Source organism: Magallana gigas, chromosome 2 (genome assembly GCF_963853765.1).
Source record: "Magallana gigas chromosome 2, xbMagGiga1.1, whole genome shotgun sequence".
In the NCBI taxonomy this organism is placed as follows: Eukaryota; Metazoa; Mollusca; class Bivalvia; order Ostreida; family Ostreidae; genus Magallana; species Magallana gigas.
In genome coordinates, this window is record NC_088854.1 from 32,787,323 (window position 1) to 32,809,041 (window position 21,719).

The 21,719-nt window shown below is 31.4% G+C and overlaps 1 protein-coding gene and 3 long non-coding RNA genes across 6 annotated transcripts in view; 2 read left to right on the forward strand and 2 right to left on the reverse strand.

The window, feature by feature from the left end:
* LOC105327013 (uncharacterized) overlaps nt 1–21,719 on the reverse strand; it is a 41,755-nt gene that overhangs the window by 584 nt on the left and 19,452 nt on the right. For 2 of the 3 annotated variants that reach the window (XR_010711019.1, XR_010711017.1), the window contains exon 10: nt 308–1,104. This is a non-coding gene — a long non-coding RNA (uncharacterized lncRNA). Of the gene's footprint in view, nt 1–307; nt 1,105–1,426; nt 1,533–21,719 lie in introns of all 3 variants that reach the window. The other variant, XR_010711020.1, reaches the window with a different exon arrangement.
* On the reverse strand, nt 3,070–3,714 carry LOC136272947 (uncharacterized). The gene is made up of 3 exons (XR_010711022.1): nt 3,661–3,714; nt 3,361–3,516; nt 3,070–3,156 (listed from the first exon to the last, which is right to left on the reverse strand). It is a non-coding gene; the product is annotated as an uncharacterized lncRNA (long non-coding RNA).
* The window catches only part of LOC136272945 (calcium-responsive transcription factor-like), a 99,311-nt gene continuing 88,000 nt past the window's right edge, over nt 10,409–21,719 (forward strand). Inside the window, exon 1 of the mRNA XM_066076213.1 lies at nt 10,409–10,668. The gene's annotated coding sequence lies outside the window, so the exon portion shown is untranslated. The remainder of the gene's footprint in view (nt 10,669–21,719) is intronic.
* Nucleotides 11,789–14,846, forward strand: LOC136272944 (uncharacterized). Its single transcript, XR_010711016.1, has 3 exons — nt 11,789–12,405; nt 13,742–14,591; nt 14,686–14,846. It is a non-coding gene; the product is annotated as an uncharacterized lncRNA (long non-coding RNA).

The following is a 21,719-nucleotide window of genomic DNA, read 5'->3' on the forward strand; positions in this document are numbered from 1 at the left end:
GACTATTGGAATATTTGTTTCAAACATTACCAGCTGTAAACTTACTATCGTTTTTATATTATTAATTAATGCTTTTCTAGAAACATGAACTATATTTATAAACGAAATGTTCGTAATGACTGGAGGCGCGATAAAAAAAAACCAACATCCATACATATTCACCATGTTCACTGTGCAAGTCAATCGTAAACTCAATCAACATTGTCACAGTGCAGTGCTTCAAAATTGACACATAATTTTACACTGTAAATTGTATAGAGTTAGCTAGTGTATGTTTTACAGTTCATAACATTTTGTCTTGCTTTACCTTCAAGCTTTTCACATATAGGCCCTCTTACAGGCTTTTTACATATCTTTCAGGAAAAATGGGAATACCACCAAGTCAAGTCAAATCTCAATATCGGATTTTGCCAGTTTAAACTAAATAAAGAATGATTGAATACCGATTCCGGATTCCGTAATATTCGGGTGTCAACAATGTTAAGCAGGCACATAGCATCGAGGATGATGGACTGGCTATCGTCATTTTTTTTTTTTTTTATTTATTTTTACTTTTTAATGTTTCATTAAAATAATTACAACTAATCATGATTATATAGCCCATTCTTCGAACGATTGATGCTTCATGTCTTTCAGTTTACTATGGTTACATGTCATACGATATATAGTATACATGTAGACTAGATCCATATACACGTATCTTCTCCCACACAACTGAATGTATGGATACGATTTCCAGGAAGCCCTCATATAATTTTTCCCATGTTTTCGATCCAATGAAGGAATTTAATATAATTTTATAATTTTCCTTTTAAAGATGAAAGCAGTTGTGTAAATAAACGCCCAGATGCATGAATATGGGAGATTTTAAAAATATGAGATCTTTCTATATAATTTATCAAGCAAATGACAAATACACAACACGAACTATTTTACATATATTCTTTTAATTGTCACTCATAATTGTATTCAAATAACTTAATTAACTTCATGGTATTTTAATAAAACAAATTGATAATGAATTAATCATCGGAATCCAAAGAGCTTTTTGACTTTGCATCGAAGGCTAGGTGATGTTTGCTCTGGTTTTGTGTTTGGTACCACCTGAAATAATAATGGATAAACCTTGTCAAACTATGTACACATATGGACCAAAATTATGGTATCATTTTTTTGTTGGTAAAAATAAAATTTATCATAGTTTTTTTTATTTGATATTTAATTAAATGCAAGTTATTTTCTATACTTGTCTTACCCATGCGTGTAGATTTTTGTGTGTGTGTAAGCGATTATCAAAAAAGGCTCGAATTGCTTTATCGATAATATCTATGTATATTTGAAATCATCAAAACAAGATATAATTTTTTTTAAAACTGACACCATTCTATTTTGTTGTGAAAGTTTATCTGCCACTACATGTACCTACATTTAATTAAGTACTCTACTAGACTACTGCGCGTAGACTTGGGATCAGGGGCGCGGAATGTCTTTGTGCTTTTCCTGATAACCCGTCTGGATCCATTATCTCCAATCTGTAGAAAAAAACCCCATAAAATCCATCAAAGTACTTGTACATGTACATCAGATAATCTTTGAAAGTATCATTGGTAATTACAAAATACCGTTAATTCAGATCCAGAAGAATTCCCTAGTACCGTAAAAACTACGCGAGAACTATCACCGGGGAAAATAAGGTGTTTCTATATATCCGGCGACAATAAAACTAAAATGCTTTAGATGGTAAAAAGCACTTTATTTGAACTTTAGGTCGGTGTGGGTGATTTCTGGGAATCCAAAAACTACACCCGGACAATCCGAAACCTAATTCCTCTCTCCCGACAATGGTGTATAACACAATATAAATAAGAATTGAAAACAATAGAAATTAGCACTTAAGCACGAGTGACAAATGTCATAGAGTAAAACTTCAATATGAGTGAGTCAATTAAATCAAAGGTGAGGTGTAAGAGTTAATAAAGTAATTAAGCAATTATAACTGAAGTGAATTATTGTCTTGTACAAAGGGAAAGGCATATTTATGAATAGATAACAGTTACTCAAATTTCACTCCATGATAATTCCCTCGCGCTTCGAAAAATGAGACGTCCTCGTCTAGAAGATCATCGGAATGATTTGTAGGGAATATGCTTTCTGTATCTCAGCGTCGTTTGCTTAGGTCTTGGCCGGAATATGCAAAATGTGTTCTACATTGTGGAGGTCCACAACTGCAACACGGCATTCTGGGCTGAACCATATTTAAAACGAACCTTTGTCGTCGGTCCCCACACCAGGAAAATATTCCTAGGATTCGAATGCAATAAATCGGTCGCTTAAAAGAACATATTAGCATAATGGCAAAGAAATCCACACACGAAACACACAGAACGAGAACAAGTGTTCGCAGGATGACGTCATCCCGCTCTTGTTACATGCTGGATGGAATCCAGGCGTAGAGTATGTCCGTGCAAGTCCTGGGATGTCCAAAACTCGAAAAGCAGCGACGTTGGTATATGGTCGTAAAAGGCGGTTGAATCTTCTGCTCTTGGGTTGTATTATCGGCGTTTGTTGATGCTCTTGGAAAACTCGCTCGGTTGCTGGTACGCAGGATCTAACTGCTACAAAGTATATGTAGCAGTCCCGGGTAAAATACCCTTAGGATATCTCCACCAAACTATCACCGGGGAAAATAAGGTGTTTCTATATATCCGGCGACAATAAAACTAAAATGCTTTAGATGGTAAAAAGCACTTTATTTGAACTTTAGGTCGGTGTGGGTGATTTCTGGGAATCCAAAAACTACACCCGGACAATCCGAAACCTAATTCCTCTCTCCCGACAATGGTGTATAACACAATATAAATAAGAATTGAAAACAATAGAAATTAGCACTTAAGCACGAGTGACAAATGTCATAGAGTAAAACTTCAATATGAGTGAGTCAATTAAATCAAAGGTGAGGTGTAAGAGTTAATAAAGTAATTAAGCAATTATAACTGAAGTGAATTATTGTCTTGTACAAAGGGAAAGGCATATTTATGAATAGATAACAGTTACTCAAATTTCACTCCATATTGCTGTACTGCGTGCACAATTTGAGACAGGTGCGCGGAATGTCTTGGTACTTTTTCTGACCCCCAGTCCTCCATTGCTTTCACCCTTTATCAAAAAAAAAGACAATCAAACCATATATATGTTACATGTCTATCAGTCATTTCTAAAAGTACATGTACCAATAATAGTTTCAAAATAACATTTATAGTCGGGACTTGGAGGATCCTTTCTTCGTTGATTGAAGATTGATTACAGTTAATTGACTGACTGTAAATTAACTACACATGTACATGTTTAATCTTAGTATACCTTAAATTTCTCCCCTTTAAACAGAAGGAGTTTCCTTGGAATAAAATGGCCGTCGTCGTCCTCGCATACATGTACGTCTGTCTCTTTGAGTTCTATGGCATCCAACCAGTTTTCTTCATGCAAATCAATTTCTTTTCTAGTGTTATTATCAGATTCCTGTCAGAAAGGGAAAAAAAACTATAAAATGTCAGTAAAACTTAATACCATGGTCACATTGTCGTAAGGTTGCTAAATATTTACACGTTTTTTTCTTTGAAAATGCATTGTACTAAATAAATGTAAAAAAAAAAACGTTCTTACTCTAATATTTCTTCCATGTCTCTTCAGAAACCCCAAATTCGTCCCTAAGTCTTCTATCAAATTAAAAAGAAAGATGCCAGCTAAGTCAGAATGTATTAAGTTCACTTGGCAGTATAACGATATCTTCACTCTTCATTTCATTGAGAGAGAGAGAGAGAGAGATCCTTACCCATCCGTCGACTGGATCTCCAGATTCTCTCCTTAAAAATTAAAAGTAAAAATGGGTCCAGTGTTAACCAATGTTTCGACTTTCTATTGAAAGGACAAGCATTGCACCAAGTACATGGAATGACACAATAACCACATTTTTTTTAAATTCAAATCTTGATTGCATGGACAATTCAATTTCCGAAGCCTTCAGAAATTGTCAGAGAATGTATGGGATTCTTATCAATCTTCCTTAAATTGTTCGGTTAAGCGGTGTCTGACAACGAAAAGAACAGACAATTATATGGTTCATGCGCGGATCCATATTTCTTTTTCCTTTTTTTACTTTGAGAGGGGGGTTCAAAAGATAATTTAGTTTGCTTGACCCGTGGGAGGGAATTAAAGGCTCAAAGACGTATCTCTGGTAATTTTATTTTATGAATTGATTTATTTTAATATATCAGCTTTCTAAGGTGGTGCTAGAAAAACAAAAACCCTATTCATGCTGTACTCCCACCTTGATTGATATGCAGCAATTTTTTGCAGGACCTAATGATTTAATTCTGATTGTAACGCCTCATTTGATTGGCTAAACAAATTCAAATATATTATATTACATAACTTGCCTACGTCACAATAAGACGCGCATGCGAAACGTATTAATCCGCTTGACGTTACGCTTAAATTTTGTATAAATTAACATATTTTAACTAATTAATGGGCCTTATTATCTAATTCAAATAGTAGAAAATTAAATTATAAGGAATAAATTTAATTTCTGCCTATGTTAAACGAGTATAACATAACTTTGAACAGTTTCGCTTTTTTATAAACCGCTTCGCGGTTTATAAAGCGTAAACTGCCCCAAGTTATGTTATATCGTATAGCATAGGTAGAAATTAAATTCATTCCTTATATGTATTCAAAAACAATATTTCATATTAAAATCGGTAGACAATGGAATCTAAGTTTCTAATTTCTTCTTCATTTTGGAGCTGTGCGTTACTAGAAAATCATTTTATTCACCCCCTTTTTTAAAGAATATATAATGTATATCGCTCTTGTTACTAAAAAGAGTTGTGATTAGAGAATTCACTATTTATATATTTTTGAAATTCTTCTTCAAATTTAATGTATTTTTTTTTATATTTGTCAATTTCTCCGGGCAAAAGGAGATTGGGGATTTGACGGGAAATGAAACCGATTTACATAAATGAAATTACAATATTTTATGCAAACTATATATAGCTCTACAGGTAGTACAAATACATCTACACAAACTACACATGCAATTCATGTTGACATTTCATTGCAATTACTAGTACATGTATTTGAACTATTTTGAATTTCAACGGAATTTACTCGTCTTATCGATAAACTTCCAGACTAGTGAATAAGTTAATGTACTTGCATTTTCAAATGTTCAGAGATTTTGTGGTATATGTATATCCCATTATAGTGTATCGGTCTTTTTTTTAGATGATATTATCAACAGATGTATATATACATGTATATTACCCGGGCTCTTTTCAGACTCTGCTATGATGCCATTTCATCAGCAAACATTGAAAGGAAAACGCTAATCATATGTAGATCGTTAAATGGACTATTATTTTTTTAAAAATCTACTGTTTATATGATAAATTGCTACAAAGGTACCCCAGTTTAAACGCTCTTCTCTCTCTCTCTCTCTCTCTCTCTCTCTCTCCCTCTCACGGGTTACATTCTATTTCATTAGAATCAATCCTTGTCAAATTGCACAAATCGTCGGAAACTCATGTACATGTAACTCTTTTCATGTTTTCGATCCAATCAAGGAATTTAGTGTTCATCATTTTCTTTTTTTAAGATGAAAGCAGTGATGTCAATTAACACCCAGACGACTAAGGGAGATTTTCCGATATAATGTAATATTACATAATTACATAATATCCTAGACCTTCTATATAATTTATCAAACAAATGACAAACACACAACATAAATGCTTTAATAACATATATTTTTTTAAAATGTCACACAAAAGTGTACATAAATTACGTAACATAAGCTGGTCGCAAGTAATAAAACAAATTGATAATGAATCAATTCAATTTCAATTTCTAGCACATATAAGGTGAACATTACAAAAATATAGGCAAAAATGGACGGTCAGTCCTTACAAATCTTGCAGTTTGCGTGCACTCATATGTTTACAGAATAATTTGTAAGTGGAGAATGACATACAGGTTACTGAATAATATACACACAAAAATGACACATATATATTATATATATTGATAGTATTAATAATTAAAATCAGCAAATGACACAATATAGTTCAAACCATTCTGAGTGTGAGGGCTTTGTAAATGTATTTTCCTAAATTACACATTTCTTTGATATTGTTAACACTTAGTGACTGTATTAATGTGTACATGGATGGTTTACACCAGTAATATTTTATTTTATAAGTTTTGATCGTAATGCTAAATACATTGGGTATACAAGTATAAAATGATATCCGTCTTCAATGTCTGTAATACAAGTTTTACAAAATCTTTTGTCTCTTGGTATATTTTTATGTCGTCCTGTTTCAATAAGCAGATTATGCGTGGACATGTGAGGAATCAATCATTGGAATCCAAAGAACTTTCTAACTCTGTATCGAAAGCTGGGAGATGTTTGCTCTGTTTTTTTCTTTGGGACCTAAAATAATGTAGGTAATACTACGTCAAAGTATGTACATACAAAGTAACATTTTTTTGGTGGTAAAAATGAAATTTACTATAGTTTTTTTTCGATATTTGATTAAATGCAAGTTATTGTCTATATATACGTGGTCACAATTTTGGCTAGATTTTATTTATGAATTTGCATGGTTTACAATGCTTTAGTAATGCATATCTAATTATCTAATGATCTACCAAAATTTGAGTGTTTGTCATCAAATTTAAAGCAAGATACACTATACAAACTTTTAATTCTTTGCTACGTAAACAAGGCTCGTGCTTTGTTTATGTTTACATTGGTACAAAAACTTGTAAAAGTTCTTTTTCAGGTTGATTTTTTCTATCTGCGGATTTATTTTGATCCTTATACAGTCGTTTACCGGTAACGAATATTTGCTAGTATCGAATAATTTTTACAAAAAATTATTGGTGAAAGACGAAGTTCAGGTTTTAAAAAATCCTAGCTAGGTAATTATAAAACAAAAATAAATATTCTATCAGTGTGTGAAGTTGTTTTACATTTGCACGATTATTAACCGTATTGTTTACAAATTAAAAAGGCGACCCAGATATGAGCTACCGGAAGTGCAAGGCAGAAAAAACGAAAGTGTGAAAACAATTCAGCCTAACTATGAAAATAAGTTTGTTATTGACCCCTATTTAGTGGGTAATTAGTAATTATAATCCATTTAATAAGATTTTGCATCAGATCAAATAATAATTGAGCTTTGAATGAAATTACGACTTCAAATAGAACCACATGTAGTTTTCCTAGTTTCGGTTCATTGCGATAGAAGCATTATTGATAGATATACGGGCAAAACAAAGACAAATGACAATTTATTAATATCATCAATTACTATTATAGAGTGTTTTATGAAAATTTAATTTCATAGAGTAACGCAAATGAAAACTGTGCAAGTCCAGCTTCAATTTGACGGGAAAACGGTATGACAAAAATAACGATCATATTTTTTGTTTACATGACATATTCCCACAATTATTTTTCCTTTTTCATTTATAAGTCTATTAACACGTACCTCTGGTATATTTTTGAAATTAATTCGTCTCAAAATATTCAGTCAGAAGTAATACAGGGCGCTTGATTCGATACTGGAATACGAATTCGAAACTAGAAAAATGGAAGGGGTGTAATAACTATCTCCATAATTCATCCTTTATATTTTCGGAAGTTTAATACTACAGTTTAGAAGGACAAAGAAACGTGATTTAAACAAAAAATAAAAACATTTGGAATTCCGATAATAATAGTCGCATGCACGACGAAACCGCACACTGATTCGTTACCGGTAAAACGACTGTATAATAACTCAAAGAAAATAAATTGCTTTTCTTTAAGATTCATGCGGGTTTTAAAGGTAGCGAGTGTTGCAGAAAAAAATACATAATCCGCGTCAGTGGGTTATGTATTTTTTCTGCAATGTCACCACCTTCATAAAAAACCTTTCATGTGTGAATAAAATTTAATACCATGGTCACAGTTTCGCAAGATGCACACGTGGTACTTTCTTTGAAAACACATATTGTTCTAGATAAATGCCTAAAATAATGATGAATCCTTACCAATCCGTCGACTGGATCTCCAGATTCTCTCCTTGAAAATAAAAAGTAAAAATGGCCAGTGTTAACCAATGTTTCGACTTTCTATTGAAAGGACCAGTATTGCACCAATTACAGGGAATGAAACAATAACCACAATTTTATTTAAAAATTCAAATCTTGATTGGAAAATCAATTCATGAGGCAATTTTATTTAAAACATATCCTTGCATATATTTGTAAAATATAATTCATGTATTTCACCAATTATTGAAAAACAGATTTCTAGATATATATGCATAAGATAAATCCTTACCCAGAACAAGATGGCCTGTTGTTCTTCATGTCTTTGGGGTTCATCTTTGTGAAAGACTCCCGAGTCATTCTATCCAGGTTTAAAGCAAGCGCATAGGCTCTCTGTGTAAAAAATAAAATAAAATACTTCAATGGTCATAATTTCGATTTGAAAATATTGTCTACAATGAGCGTACCATGTATACATTACTTACGTCAACGCTGTTGTTAAACTTCTGCACTTCCTGCAGAGAGAAAAAAGTCATATGATTCTTCGATTTGATATCTCAGTTTACCCCAAAAAACGCAATTACCTTAAAATAGCAAAGTAATATAAAGATACAACTTCTTATAAAAATCTCCTAAACATCATGTATGAAAACCAATAATAGTGTATAAATATCAGGTAAACTAATCACAACATCATTAAATAATTAATTAGGTGAGTAAAATACAGCGTTTACAGTATCATCATTTCAGACTTTTGTATAATAAATTACACACTAGCCCTTACTGTTGCTGAAAATCATATGTAATGAGAGAGAGAGAGAGAGAGAGAGAGAGAGAGAGAGAGAGAGAGAGAGAGATACGAATCCTTACTAATCCGTCTTCTGGATTTCCAGGTTCTCTCCTTAATAATAATAAAAGGTAAAAAAAGGTCCAGTGTTATCAATTGTATCAACGTTCTATTTAAAGGAGCAGCATTGCACCAATTACAGGGAATGAAACAATAACCACAATTTTTTTTAAAATTCAAATCTTGATAGGAAAATCAATTCATGAGGCAATTTTATTTAAAACATATCCTTGCATATATTTGTAAAATATAATTCATGTATTTCACCAATTATTGAAAAACAGATTTCTAGATATATATATATATACATAAGATAAAACCTAACCCAGAACAAGATGGCCTGTTGTTCTTCATGTCTTTGGGGGTCATCTTTGTGAAAGACTCCCGAGTCATTCTATCCAGGTTTAAAGCAAGCGCATAGGCTCTCTGTGTAAAAAATAAAATAAAATATTTCAATGGTCATAATTTCGATTTGAAAATATTGTCTACAATGAGCGTACCATGTATACATTACTTACGTCAACGCTGTTGTTAAACTTCTGCACTTCCTGCAGAGAGAAAAAAAGTCATATGATTCTTCGATTTGATATCTCAATTTACCAAAAAAAAAAACAAACGCAATTACCTTAAAATAGCAAAGTAATATAAAGATACAACTTCTTATGAAAATCTCCTAATAATCATGTATAAAAACCAATAATAGTGTATAAATATCAGGTAAACTAATCACAACAGAATTAAATAATTAATTACGTGAGTAAAATACAGCATTTACAGTATCATCATTTCAGATTTTTGTGTAATAAATATGTCAAAAATATTACACACTAGCCCTGGCTGTTGCTGAAAATCATATGTAATGAGTTTGGATGTATTTCACACGAAAAGTTTGGGTTAGTTATACGAAGTAATAAATGATAAAGTTATAGCCTACTTACAGACTTGAGCGCTTTGATGGTTGCTTTGCGGCTGGAAAATTGAAAAGATTTTTCCATCATGATGTGGGCTCTTACGAACTGAGTTAATCGCATTACTCAATTGTTGAGCATTGTTTATGTTGTTTTAAATTTTGTTGATTAGAGATGGAAGTGAAAAGGACAGGGCGCAAAGGATATTCAGTAAAATACACCTGTATACCAATTTTTTTAAAGTTCGTCATCGAATAATATACATACCGCACAAAACATTACAATTGAATGAGTAGTGTAATATTTGCATTAGTCTTAATTTTTTTTCTCTTTTTAAAAAAAAAAACTAAGAAAAACTAACATTATAACAAACCATTTAAAACAAATCTTAAGAATTCTATTTATTGAGTAAACTTGGTTAATATTATTTCTTAAACATTCTAATTACAGGCAAATCTAAAAAGATAAATAAATTTATGTCAAGAACGATTACTCCAAAACAAAGAACATTAACTCTAAAACATTTTGGCAAATGCGCAATAGAGAGGATCCCGCCCTACGTCATACTCATGAATATTCATTAATTTACTTTCGTTTTGAATTCCACGTGCTCGTAACACAAGAAAGAAATGTGAATGATGGAAAGGGAGCACAGATGGGAAAATTTATGGACTTGTGTCACAGAAGATGGGTATTGTGGATACGTCAACTCCTTAGCAGAAGCAGAACAAGTTCGGAAGAAATTTGAGGTGGAGAAAAGTCTAACTTTCGTGTCAGGGAAACGGGAAGCTGATTTCGGCAATCACGGCCATGGTTTGTATATATCAATTACTGTTGAGATTGATAATGCATGTTACCGCAATTAAGAGACAATGTCAGTAAACATTGAGCTTTGTCCATATTATAAGTGGAAAGTGTAAAAAATTATTTTTCCTTGATATTGTTATGTTGATTAATATAGGTAAGCGGTATTTTAGAAATGTGGTGTTTTTGGCCACATGGTCATTGTTTCCATGGCAACAACCAAAAATAGACAAAAACACTAAAATACCAACAAATCATCAAATTTGTAAAAATAACAATGCATATCAACATAAAATTTTGTTAAATTTGAAAAAAAATTGATAACACTAAATTTTGCATTTATTTGGAAATCAGAATGTCTATGTATTATTTCCCAAAGTGCTTTTTTAACATTTTTCATTGTAAAATTTAAAGTATTTTTAAAAATTAATTTCTCTAAAAAGCAACCTGAATTTGTTTTGATTCTATATTAGATAAAAAATTCTTACATTGGTTTATAGGATTTATCAGTGAAAAACGGTAGTCAATGTGTATAAAAGAAATAACATTAAAAGCAAAGTAACCAAACTTTGATTTTAAATATGTAATATTACCCCCCTTTATGGAACTCTTCTGCGGCGGAGGTTCAATTAAACTAACAGGAAGTTGAAACCAAACATGCTGTCTGCTCAGTTGGTTGTAGTCTGCTTGAATTTGCAGAGGACTTACAGCAACTTGTAATGGTAGGTGATATTTTATAAATATGTCTGATCTATGCCAAAAATATTTAATGTAAAACATCTATATTGCTTCATAAACGGATAAACAATTTGATCTTTTGATTGATTTTACAGGGAGTTGTGGTTGCTTGATGTTTGTTTAAAATTGCAGAGGAATGACATCTGATTCAACTTGTAAATGTAAGTGTTGTTCCGTCAACATATGTGATGAGTTTAGAAATATGTCAATTAAATTGTTAATTTCTAAAATAAAAATACACTCTTTACCAATTTTACATAGATTTTTAGAGAAAATTGGAATTACTCATGAACTTTGTCTTAATTGTTTTAATTGTCATCCGCTTGAAGTTGCAGAGAAATGACAACATCTTTTGAAAATATGTGTATTTTTGTCAGTATGTTGAATGGATTTCAAATAACACTGGTGTTAAGCCGATATGCGTACCATTTGGTACGCATATCATAAGATGGCGACGGCCTCTGCAGGTTCGTAAGTTTACACAACTCTTTTTATTTATTCAGATCGTATTTCAGCGGGTAAAACATAGGTGTTTGAACAGCTACTGAGTCTTCACATGTAGCAATCTATAAAATAAACCAAAACTGCATATTAATTGATATTTTCTTCATTAATGAAAATCCCGATGATATGCGTACCTACGGCATGTTTATGTTTTCGGATATACGTACCATAATTTGATGATATAGGTACCAGCTACTTTCCTATTATATATTGTGTTTTCTAATTTTCATTGAACTGTGCGGTTTTGAGACGTTGAATGCATTTTTATTATATTGTTTTATTATCGTTATCCCCAGAGCGTCAGTATGTTGAGAACTTGGACAAATATCGTTACGTTATAGTAGCGAGAAATAAACATTCAAATTTTCAATATATTGATTGATCTCTTGTTTTTAGTCGGTCGGTTCAATCGGTTTTGATATACGCTTAATACTGAACCTCGATTGACGGATTCTGGCAATACTTTTTTCAGAGAATTCAGACACGATAATGGTTGAATCTCATGTAAGTAGATAATATTCAAATAGTTGTCAAGAAATCATCCTATCCACTTAATGTCAATTGTTTTAAAATGATAAATACGCCGAGTATTAATTGTTTCATGCTTTATCAGATGAACAGAATTCCTCATTAAATGATGAAATTTTGAACATTTTTTTTTGTTTCATTCGTTCGTATTTCTTATAATTTTATATTTATAAACAAACTCATTTTTAAAATTTTTTCAAGTTTTGAATATTAATTATTTTTTGAGAAACAAATTGAAAGACTCTAAAAACCTGTATCATTGGGACTTCAATGTTGAATTTGGACTTGTAGTGAGATTTTGGTAATCTGATGATTATATATCAGGTAATCTAAATCACCTGTATTTCTTTTGTAAATATATATTTTTTTAATTTATAGTTTTCATTTAACAAGTTGCTTTATTTTTTTTTTTTTTACGAAATATACAGTTTAATAAATTATAAATATACAAATCCTTTAAAAAAATTAAATATCAATTGAAGCTCAGCAATATAATATTTTTTACATTAATATAGACTTTTTCGGGTTTAAACAGTTAGTGGGTTTGATGGGTCTTTGATTTCAAGCACCCCTAAGCATAAACATTGAGGTTTGAAAATATTTCTTTACACTGAACGGTTTTCGTTTAAATTATATTGCACAATTTATTATTGTGATTTCCAAAAAATGGTGTCTACGGTACATGTGTATTTTACGTGAACAAAATATCTCTGTAGTCAGGCTTGGGGCAAATTACATTGTAAAGTAATGCATTACATTACCATTACTTCATGAATTTGGGCATTAAATTACCATTACCATTACTTGATTTTCTTGAAGTAATGCATTACATTACCATTACATGAGTAAAGTAATGTACAAATGCATTACCATTACCATTACTTTTTTTAAAGTAAATCTAATAAAGAGTTTTTGCAAATGTTTCAAATATCAAACACTCTTTAACATATCTACAGCTTCATGCTCAGTATCAAGTTCAAATTCAATGAATAAACAAGAGTCATTCTTTATTTGCTCAATATATACATGTAATCATATTGTGGCAATATGAACAACATATGACATAAGTAAAATGATATTTATAGACATTTGGCATGATACAATATCAGATATGAAATAGAGACACAGGATAACATGCGTAACAAAAAACAATTTATGAAATAATGTTGCGGTTTTTAAAAGCTAAATATAGATATATCCCCAGATTACACAAATCTTTATAATTTTGGACACTTAATTTTATCAATTTATAAACAGATGATTTTTCCCAATTATATTTCTTAATATATTTTAATCGTATTTCTTTTTACAGAGGACACTTTAAGACAAAAGATTGCTGTTGCACTTTATGATCGAAGTTTCAAAGGGTTCATCTTTTAAATGCATCCATCTTCCGGGCTATACTAAATAAATGTTTTGCAGGAGCAGTCAAAGCTTGGACTGAAAAATACTGTTTGACGACCTTTATCTTAGGATATATTAAGTGCAATCTTATAATAAATTAAATACATAAATCTTGTATTTTCTATCAGTCCAAACTAATGTACAGTGTAATTAATATACAAGAGAGAAAGAGAGAGAGAGAGAGAGAGAAAGAGAGAGAAAATAAGTAAGATTATTTTCAAATGGGTTATAATATTGGACGTGATATTGATTTTCATCATGGATGGACAGTGCATTCATTTTGCTTTTAAAAATGCATGTCTGTCTCCTATTCTATTGTGACATAGCGAAGGGAAGGGGATTGGGTGTTTAGCACTTCTTATACAATGGATTGTATAGGGGGGGGGTGGTTAAATGCGATGATTGTAATTCTATCTTACTCTCAAGAGGCACATTGAAGCAAAACACAAAAAGACAACATTTTGCATATAAACAATATCTGCTGCCTCACCAGCGTGAAAAACATGGTGACAATAAAATGTAAACATTAAACCAATGAGTCAATGACGTATAGTTATGTGTTCTTTGCTTATTATTTTTTTTTAGAGTAAACGGTGAAGAGTTTCTTAATCATTGTATTTTATTTAGACCTTTTGATATCAACCTCCTCATCTGAAAAACCAAAGCCTTTTTGGAAAAGTATTTTATCAATTTGTATATGAGTGGTACGTACATCTTACCGATGGTACGCATATCCAGAAATTCTTATTTGTTTTATGGTACGTGTATCTGTTTTTGTAGGTACGCATATCATCGGGATTTTCATTAATGAAGAAAATATCAATTAATATGCAGTTTTGATTTATTTTATAGGTTGCTACGTGTGAAGACTCAGTAGCTGTTCAAACACCTATGTTTTACCCGCTGAAATACGATCTGAATAAATAAAAAGAGTTGTGTAAACTTACGAACCTGCAGAGGCCATCGCCATCTTATGATATGCGTACCAAATGGTACGCATATCGGCTTAACACCAGTGAAATAAGTTACCAGTAATAATGTAAAGCATTCATAAATTAATGCAAATTTATATGAAAAATACATAACCCCCACCCCTATCTCTCTCTCTCTCTCTCTCTCTCCCCCCCCCCCCCCCACTAAACAAATAAAAAGACAGAATGTTTATTATACATTCTCTTTTAATGGGCAATTTTAATTTTCAATTTTTAATTCCAAATCAAGCCTCCATGATGATAAGATTACACTATCATAGTTAGATTCTCAGATGTAGTACATGTATGTTTGTTTTGGAAATACATGAATGCTCAATATCAGTTCATTAACAAGCTTTTATATTAATAAGATATCTTGTTCTCTTTTAGATGGAAATCAGTTTGTCTGTAGCTTAGCTTTTTCACACCGAATGATACCTGTGGATATACAAAAAGACCTGGCCAAGACATATTATTCCTATGACATGTTGTAATCTTTCCATAGATGCACACCTCCGACAGTTTTCAATTTGTAAGAGTATAAAATCAGAATCAGAATTATTGAAAATAAGGGGAGGTTTCTTCAGTGAAGATGATGAAATACTTACCATCTGTCCAAAACACAGGTATGTGACATGTCTTACGAATGTATTATGTTTCATAATATGGTTATGAATATCAGACAATTAAATTCAAAGACTTGCAGAATTTAAATTAAACACCTTTATCAATAAGAAAATGTGATTAGTTTTGAAAGAGTTGCTTGTAAATCTCTGAATTAACAGAAATAATGACCCATAGAAATTTCCTTTGCTTAATAGTGAATTAGAATTTTCTCTCTATCATTTTCTCTCTATCTCAAAGCATCTAATTTAATTGTAGTAACTGTGCCTTCAGTTTGACAATGACAGACACTAGCTTGCAAATGACAAATTCATATGTTGTTTGCTTTGTTTTGCTTTTAATGTTTTGAATCAGAAAAAATAAGTAGAGGTATAAATGGACTGAAGTATACATAATTACTTGTACTTGTGAATTTAACTAAGGCCATTTCCTTATGTAACCATCTCTCTGTCTTTCCTTACTTATCTTTCTCTTCTTTAATATTGATGTTGCAAGATATATCTGTGCATTACTGTGAATCAATCAATTATTACAATGCATATAAAGGTAGATTCTTTCAGATCATCAAAAAGTTTGGCATACACAAGAAACTTAATCTACCAGCATTAAGTCTACAGATTCATACTAAGTCAAAAAATGTGAACTAAGAAATTGCAAAGTAAATTTTAAGATTTTGACCATATTTTTTTTTATATTGAGTGACAATTGTAAAACTGTCAGTGGAACAAAAATTAAGCATTAGTAGACATAACTGGGAATGTAGAATTAAAAAAAATATGCCTGCCAGATTGATTATATCAAAAGTATGTGTAAAAACTTTTGATTGCATCATTACTTGACCATGCAGTGGGCATTTGTGAAAAAAAATTAGTTAAGTAATGATAAACACATTTACAAATGAGTTTTAACATCTTATTTAGATATGTTCTTGGTGTTGGATGGAGGTCAAGTAGGATGTGTTCCCTTGGATGGACATGTAATCATCAAAGCAAGAGCAATTCAAAAGGAACCATAACAAAAGAGCAGTCATTCTTCCTGAAGAAGTATTACGATTGTCTTATTAGAATTGGTTCAGGTTTGTCAATTATTTTGGTTATTATGGCATTAAGATTAAAAACACAGAATCTTTATTTCTCTCTCTCTCTCTCTCTCTCTGTTGATAAATAAAGCCTAGGACCAGTAGTCTGTCAAAATATATTGGCCTGCAAATTTCTCTCTCTCTCTCTCTCTCTCTCTCTCTCTCTCTCTCTCTCTCTCTCTGTTGATAAATAAAGCCTAGGACCAGTAGTCTGTCAAAATATATTGGCCTGCAAAAAAATTTACTTGCCCCCATATATCCATATGTGTAACATTCAAAATTGATTACAAATTGTTTTAGACATTTGGCTTTTAAAATATTTACAAGTCCATCATACTTGTCAATTTTTTATTTTCACTGGCAGGAATAAAAAAAATTTCTGGCCGCAGTCTTCGGACCACTGAGTTTTTGTAATGACTGATGTTATAGTCCAAATTAAATAAATTCTTTACTGCGAGCGCTTTCAGCCATGTTGGCTCTTCAAACAGTTACACAAAATTAAAAGTAGGTAATCAAATAATTGATTTGCTTTTTATTATCTCACCTGAGCTGAAAGCTCAAGTGAGCATTTCTGATTACTTTCTGATTACATCCATATGTCTGTCTGTCTTTCCATCCATCTGTAAACTTTTTGCATTTTTTACTTCTCTCCAGAACCACTGGGTCAGTTTTAACCAAGGAATGTAAGTAGAAAAAATCTTTTGAAAAGTCTTTTAAAAAGGAATTTGATGTTTAACATAGGAATATGTGCAGTAAATTTTAAAGATTTTTTTAAACATGGTATACTCTTAATTGTTATTTTAGATATTTTGGTTCTGATACCATGAAGTTAATTTTATGAGCTATTGTTGCTCAGATTAGTTATGTGGCTTCTGGGCCTCTTGTTTGAATTTGTTAGATGATATCTCCATCATTTACTGTAACAGTTTTTCAACTTTTACAGGAGTGTGTTCCAATTGTAGAAAACATCTTGTAAAAAGGATGGAATCAGATAAGGAGAATACACAAGGGGAAAATGAAGTAGACACATATCCAGTTGGTTCTGCTGAAGTTCTTCACAAAGGATGGGCTTTGAAGTCAAAATGCGAGTTTAAGTGTTTCACTGAATCTCAAAAATCTTTCTTGAAAGTTTGAGGTTGTAGAAAGCAGTGGTCATAAACTTGATCCAGAAGATGTAGCCTCAGAGATGAGAAGAGTGAGAAATGCAGAAGGAAAGCGCATTTTAAGAATTGATGAGTTCCTTTCAGGAAATCAAGTTTCCAGCTATTTCTGCAGGTTGGACTTAAAAAGGAGGAGGATTCCTGTTGTGATCAGATGGTTGGAGAAAAGGACCTAGAAGCTGAACATTTTAGAAGCTTGGCCACTTTAGCATTTTATTAGAACTTCTGATTCACTATTTTTAGGCCACCCAGGTCACTCAGGTAACCTATTGCTATCTGTATTTGTCCGTCATCATTCGTTGTACATTGGTTGTAAACTTTTGAACATTTTTAGCTTCTTTTTTGAAACCACTGAACCAATTTAAACCAAAGTTAATATATGTACTAAAGTACATACCAGGTATATATTTATGATGAGGAAGAGTGCCTCTTCCAAAATTGGGAAGTTCATGGCCCTGGATGAGGTGTTCTGGTGTTCGGGTGGGGCTCTAAATGCAGTAGTTCTTTGAAAATCTTCTCCCATGCTCCTGGGTATTCATCCAATGAAATAAGTATATAGTTATGATAAGGAAGAATGCCTCTTTCAAAGTTATGAATTTCATGGCCCCTGGATCAGGAGTTTTCTTGTAAGGACAGGGCTCTAATGATTATGTATCGGGTATGGTGGTGTAATTTTTGCCCAATTATTTTTTTGTTCTTAAGATTTGTTCAATTATGTCACTGTATGTTATGCTATGACGTTTTAATAAAAAATTTTAGAATTTCAAAAGTTTATTGGATTAAACTATCCCGGAATAATAAAAATGATTTCATAATAGCCCTATAATTATAATGCACATGAATATACATTGAAAGAGCCACACTGCAGGTACTCAGGTGACCGATAAGAACCATGGGCCGCTTGTAAAATGTAGTATTGTTTGTGTGCTATGTGAACGCATCATGTATATTTTCAACTGAAACTCTTCACTTTGAACTGTTGAGGTTAGTCATTGTAGATGTCATAAACGGGGGTGATAATTTTGTTTTAAAAAATTAGGAAAAACAAATTTAGGCAATCAACAATTTTTATATACATGTACATGTATGATGTCCTTCTGTTAGAAGCAAGAAATATTTAAATAACTTTTTATGTAACCAAGTCAAAACTTAACCTTAAACAAATTTGTATGGTTAAAATTGCATTTCTATTAAATTAGTAAGGTAGAGTATATTCTGCTGTTAATTTTGCTTAACAAGAAAACAAATTCAAACAATTGAAAAATTACCGCTATGTATAATGGTCATTTTCTGTTAAAAACACTGATTAAATTTATCAAAATTATAAAGTTTGTATCTCCATCAAAGTGTGTCCTTCTCTCTCTCTCTCTCTCTCTCTCTCTCTCTCTCTCTCTCTCTCTCTCTCTCTCTCTCTCTCTCTATATATATATACACACACACAGATAAGTGTTGCCATACAAATCCTTTTCATAATGTGTTTTTTATCATTTTGGTAAAGTTTTTATGAGTTTTAAAATTTAAACATTTCATTATTGTAACACATAAAGTGTGTGAAGGCTTATAAAACCTATCTCGAGTCTGATTTGTATGGCAAAAATGTGTTGCTAGGGAGAACATAATGTTGCTAGGGACATGATTTAGAAAAACTAAAGAAAATGGAAGAGATTGGAAAGAATTAAATAATGATGTTTTTAAAATATCAAATATAGATACGTACAGTCATTAAAAACATATTCTAGGTCTGATTTCTGTGTCAAAAAATGTGTTGCTATGGTTACAATTATGTTGCTATGGAAATTATTTAATTGAATAAAAAGAAAAATATGATAATAAAATGTTCTTTTCATAATATTTGAAAAAAATAATATAAAAATAATCTACATACATGCAGTTAAATAAACGTAAATATATTAATGACTTGATGTGTCAAAAAGGTGTTGCTATGGACAAAATTGCGTTGCTATGGACCTAAAGCACAAAGAAAAAGCATTAAAAAGTAAAAAACTTAACAATCAAGTCATATTGAATGTTTAGTTTATATTTACTTTTACTAATACATAATTTTTATAGGCTATGTAGAGGGCTAACTGAAATAAAAATGGTGGAAAATTGCAAATATTCATCATTCTGCCAAAAAAAATTAGGAAAACCAACTACCCAAATTTATTGCTTATGTACATAATATTGACAACTGTCATTATGCTGATATAATTCATTTTTGCAGAGGTCGTTGCTTTTTTTAAAAAAAAAGGGTTTAAAATGTATTTGTTTTATGACAATACTGTATCTAGTAAAACATATCTTCTTCTGGTTGTCATAGCAACTATGATGTCATTTCATTGAATAATAATTCCATCCAAATTATATTATACTAATGACTGTCGTTTTAGGTAAACTATTGAAAAGGTATATTTTTAACTCTAAAGTGGCCCATTTTGTATATTTAGATCCCTATTTTTCAAGGATTTTGTTCACCAATAGACAATATGGAACAAAAACATTTGTTTTGTTGTCATGGAAACCAAGCAAAAAAAAATATCACTCAAAATTTGTTAAAAATTTGTTATTTGCTTCTCCTTTGATGACTTAGTATGGTTTTAAATGACTTTTAAAATTTTCACTTTCCATGCGAAGCTCAATGCTTACTGACATTGTCTCTTAAAAGGTTAGTAAATCTCTGTGAGTTTAGGTTTTATCACGGAAGGCATATACATGCATATACATATCTGATTTCTGATTCCTAGCTCTGGACAAAGTATAGTAATTGTTATATAATATATATATATATGATTGATAGTCATACATTACATTTTAAATATATACCGGTATTATAACATGCGGCTCAATTTGCAGACACACACACAATTACACACACACTTTGAAAATTTATTGTCCAACAATTAATAACTTGATTGTTATATATTACAGTAAAACTTGTTTAGTACGAACACGGTTATAGCGAATTCTCGGATATAGCGAAGTCTTTTTGAGTCCCCAGTAAAATTCTTACCAACTATTTGCAAAATGATATATATTTACGGATATAGCAAACTGATTTTGAGTCCCTTAGAGGTGAATAATAACGAAATTTAACACCTTTATGACGAATTTCTTTATGGTTTAAAAAAGTTTAAAAAATAGTTTGAAAAAATATATTTTCATATAATTTTTTCAATTTACAATCTGATTTCTAAATGTATCAAATTAATGTATTTTTATTTTAAGCCTCAATTAGCAAAAATTATAGTCTGGTGAAAGAAAACATGTATATAGTAAATTGGCTATAGATATTATAACGAATTCGTTATACGGATATAACGACTTATGGATATAACGAAGTAATTTCATAAGTCCCTAGGACTTTGCTATAACCGAGTTTTACTGTACTGATTAAACATAATGATGTCTCGTTCAAGTCAAATTTATTATTTACTTTAACTTGGTTTAATTTTATTAGTGAATAAAGTCATCTATTAGTAATTTTTCACAAGATTGTTCTGCTTATTTTTTTTTACTTTACATATGTAGAAAGCAATGTATGACTTTAGTCTGGTACCCGCCCCCGCCACTGCGTTTTCACTTCGTTTTGGGGTCAGGTAAAAGCCGGCGCCATTTTGAAAATGGCGACCTCCATGACTGGGATGAGGTAGGAATTTACCACAGAAGAAAAAATCGGGAATATCTTCTTATGACTATGAAAAATAATTCAACGAACCCTTACCGAGTGTTAATGACAATCATTTGTATAGAAAAATGTAGTTTGTTGAGTATGTCAGAGCCCTTTTATTTATTTATCTCAGTTTTTTTGCAATGTTTACATACCCCCCGAATTAAATATCGATCTATAACTATTTAACCAAGGGTGGCTTAACTTTCTAAATGAGTTGACAAGTTTACCTAAGCTATACACTAATAGAAATCACCGAAAAATCGGCAGGGCCACGCTTACATGACTGGAAATTCAAGGCTAGATCTCGAATTTCCTCTGTTTCAGTATTTGTTGGTTGGTCATACTACAACACACCTGGTTGGTTGTGTTCTTTATGATTATAT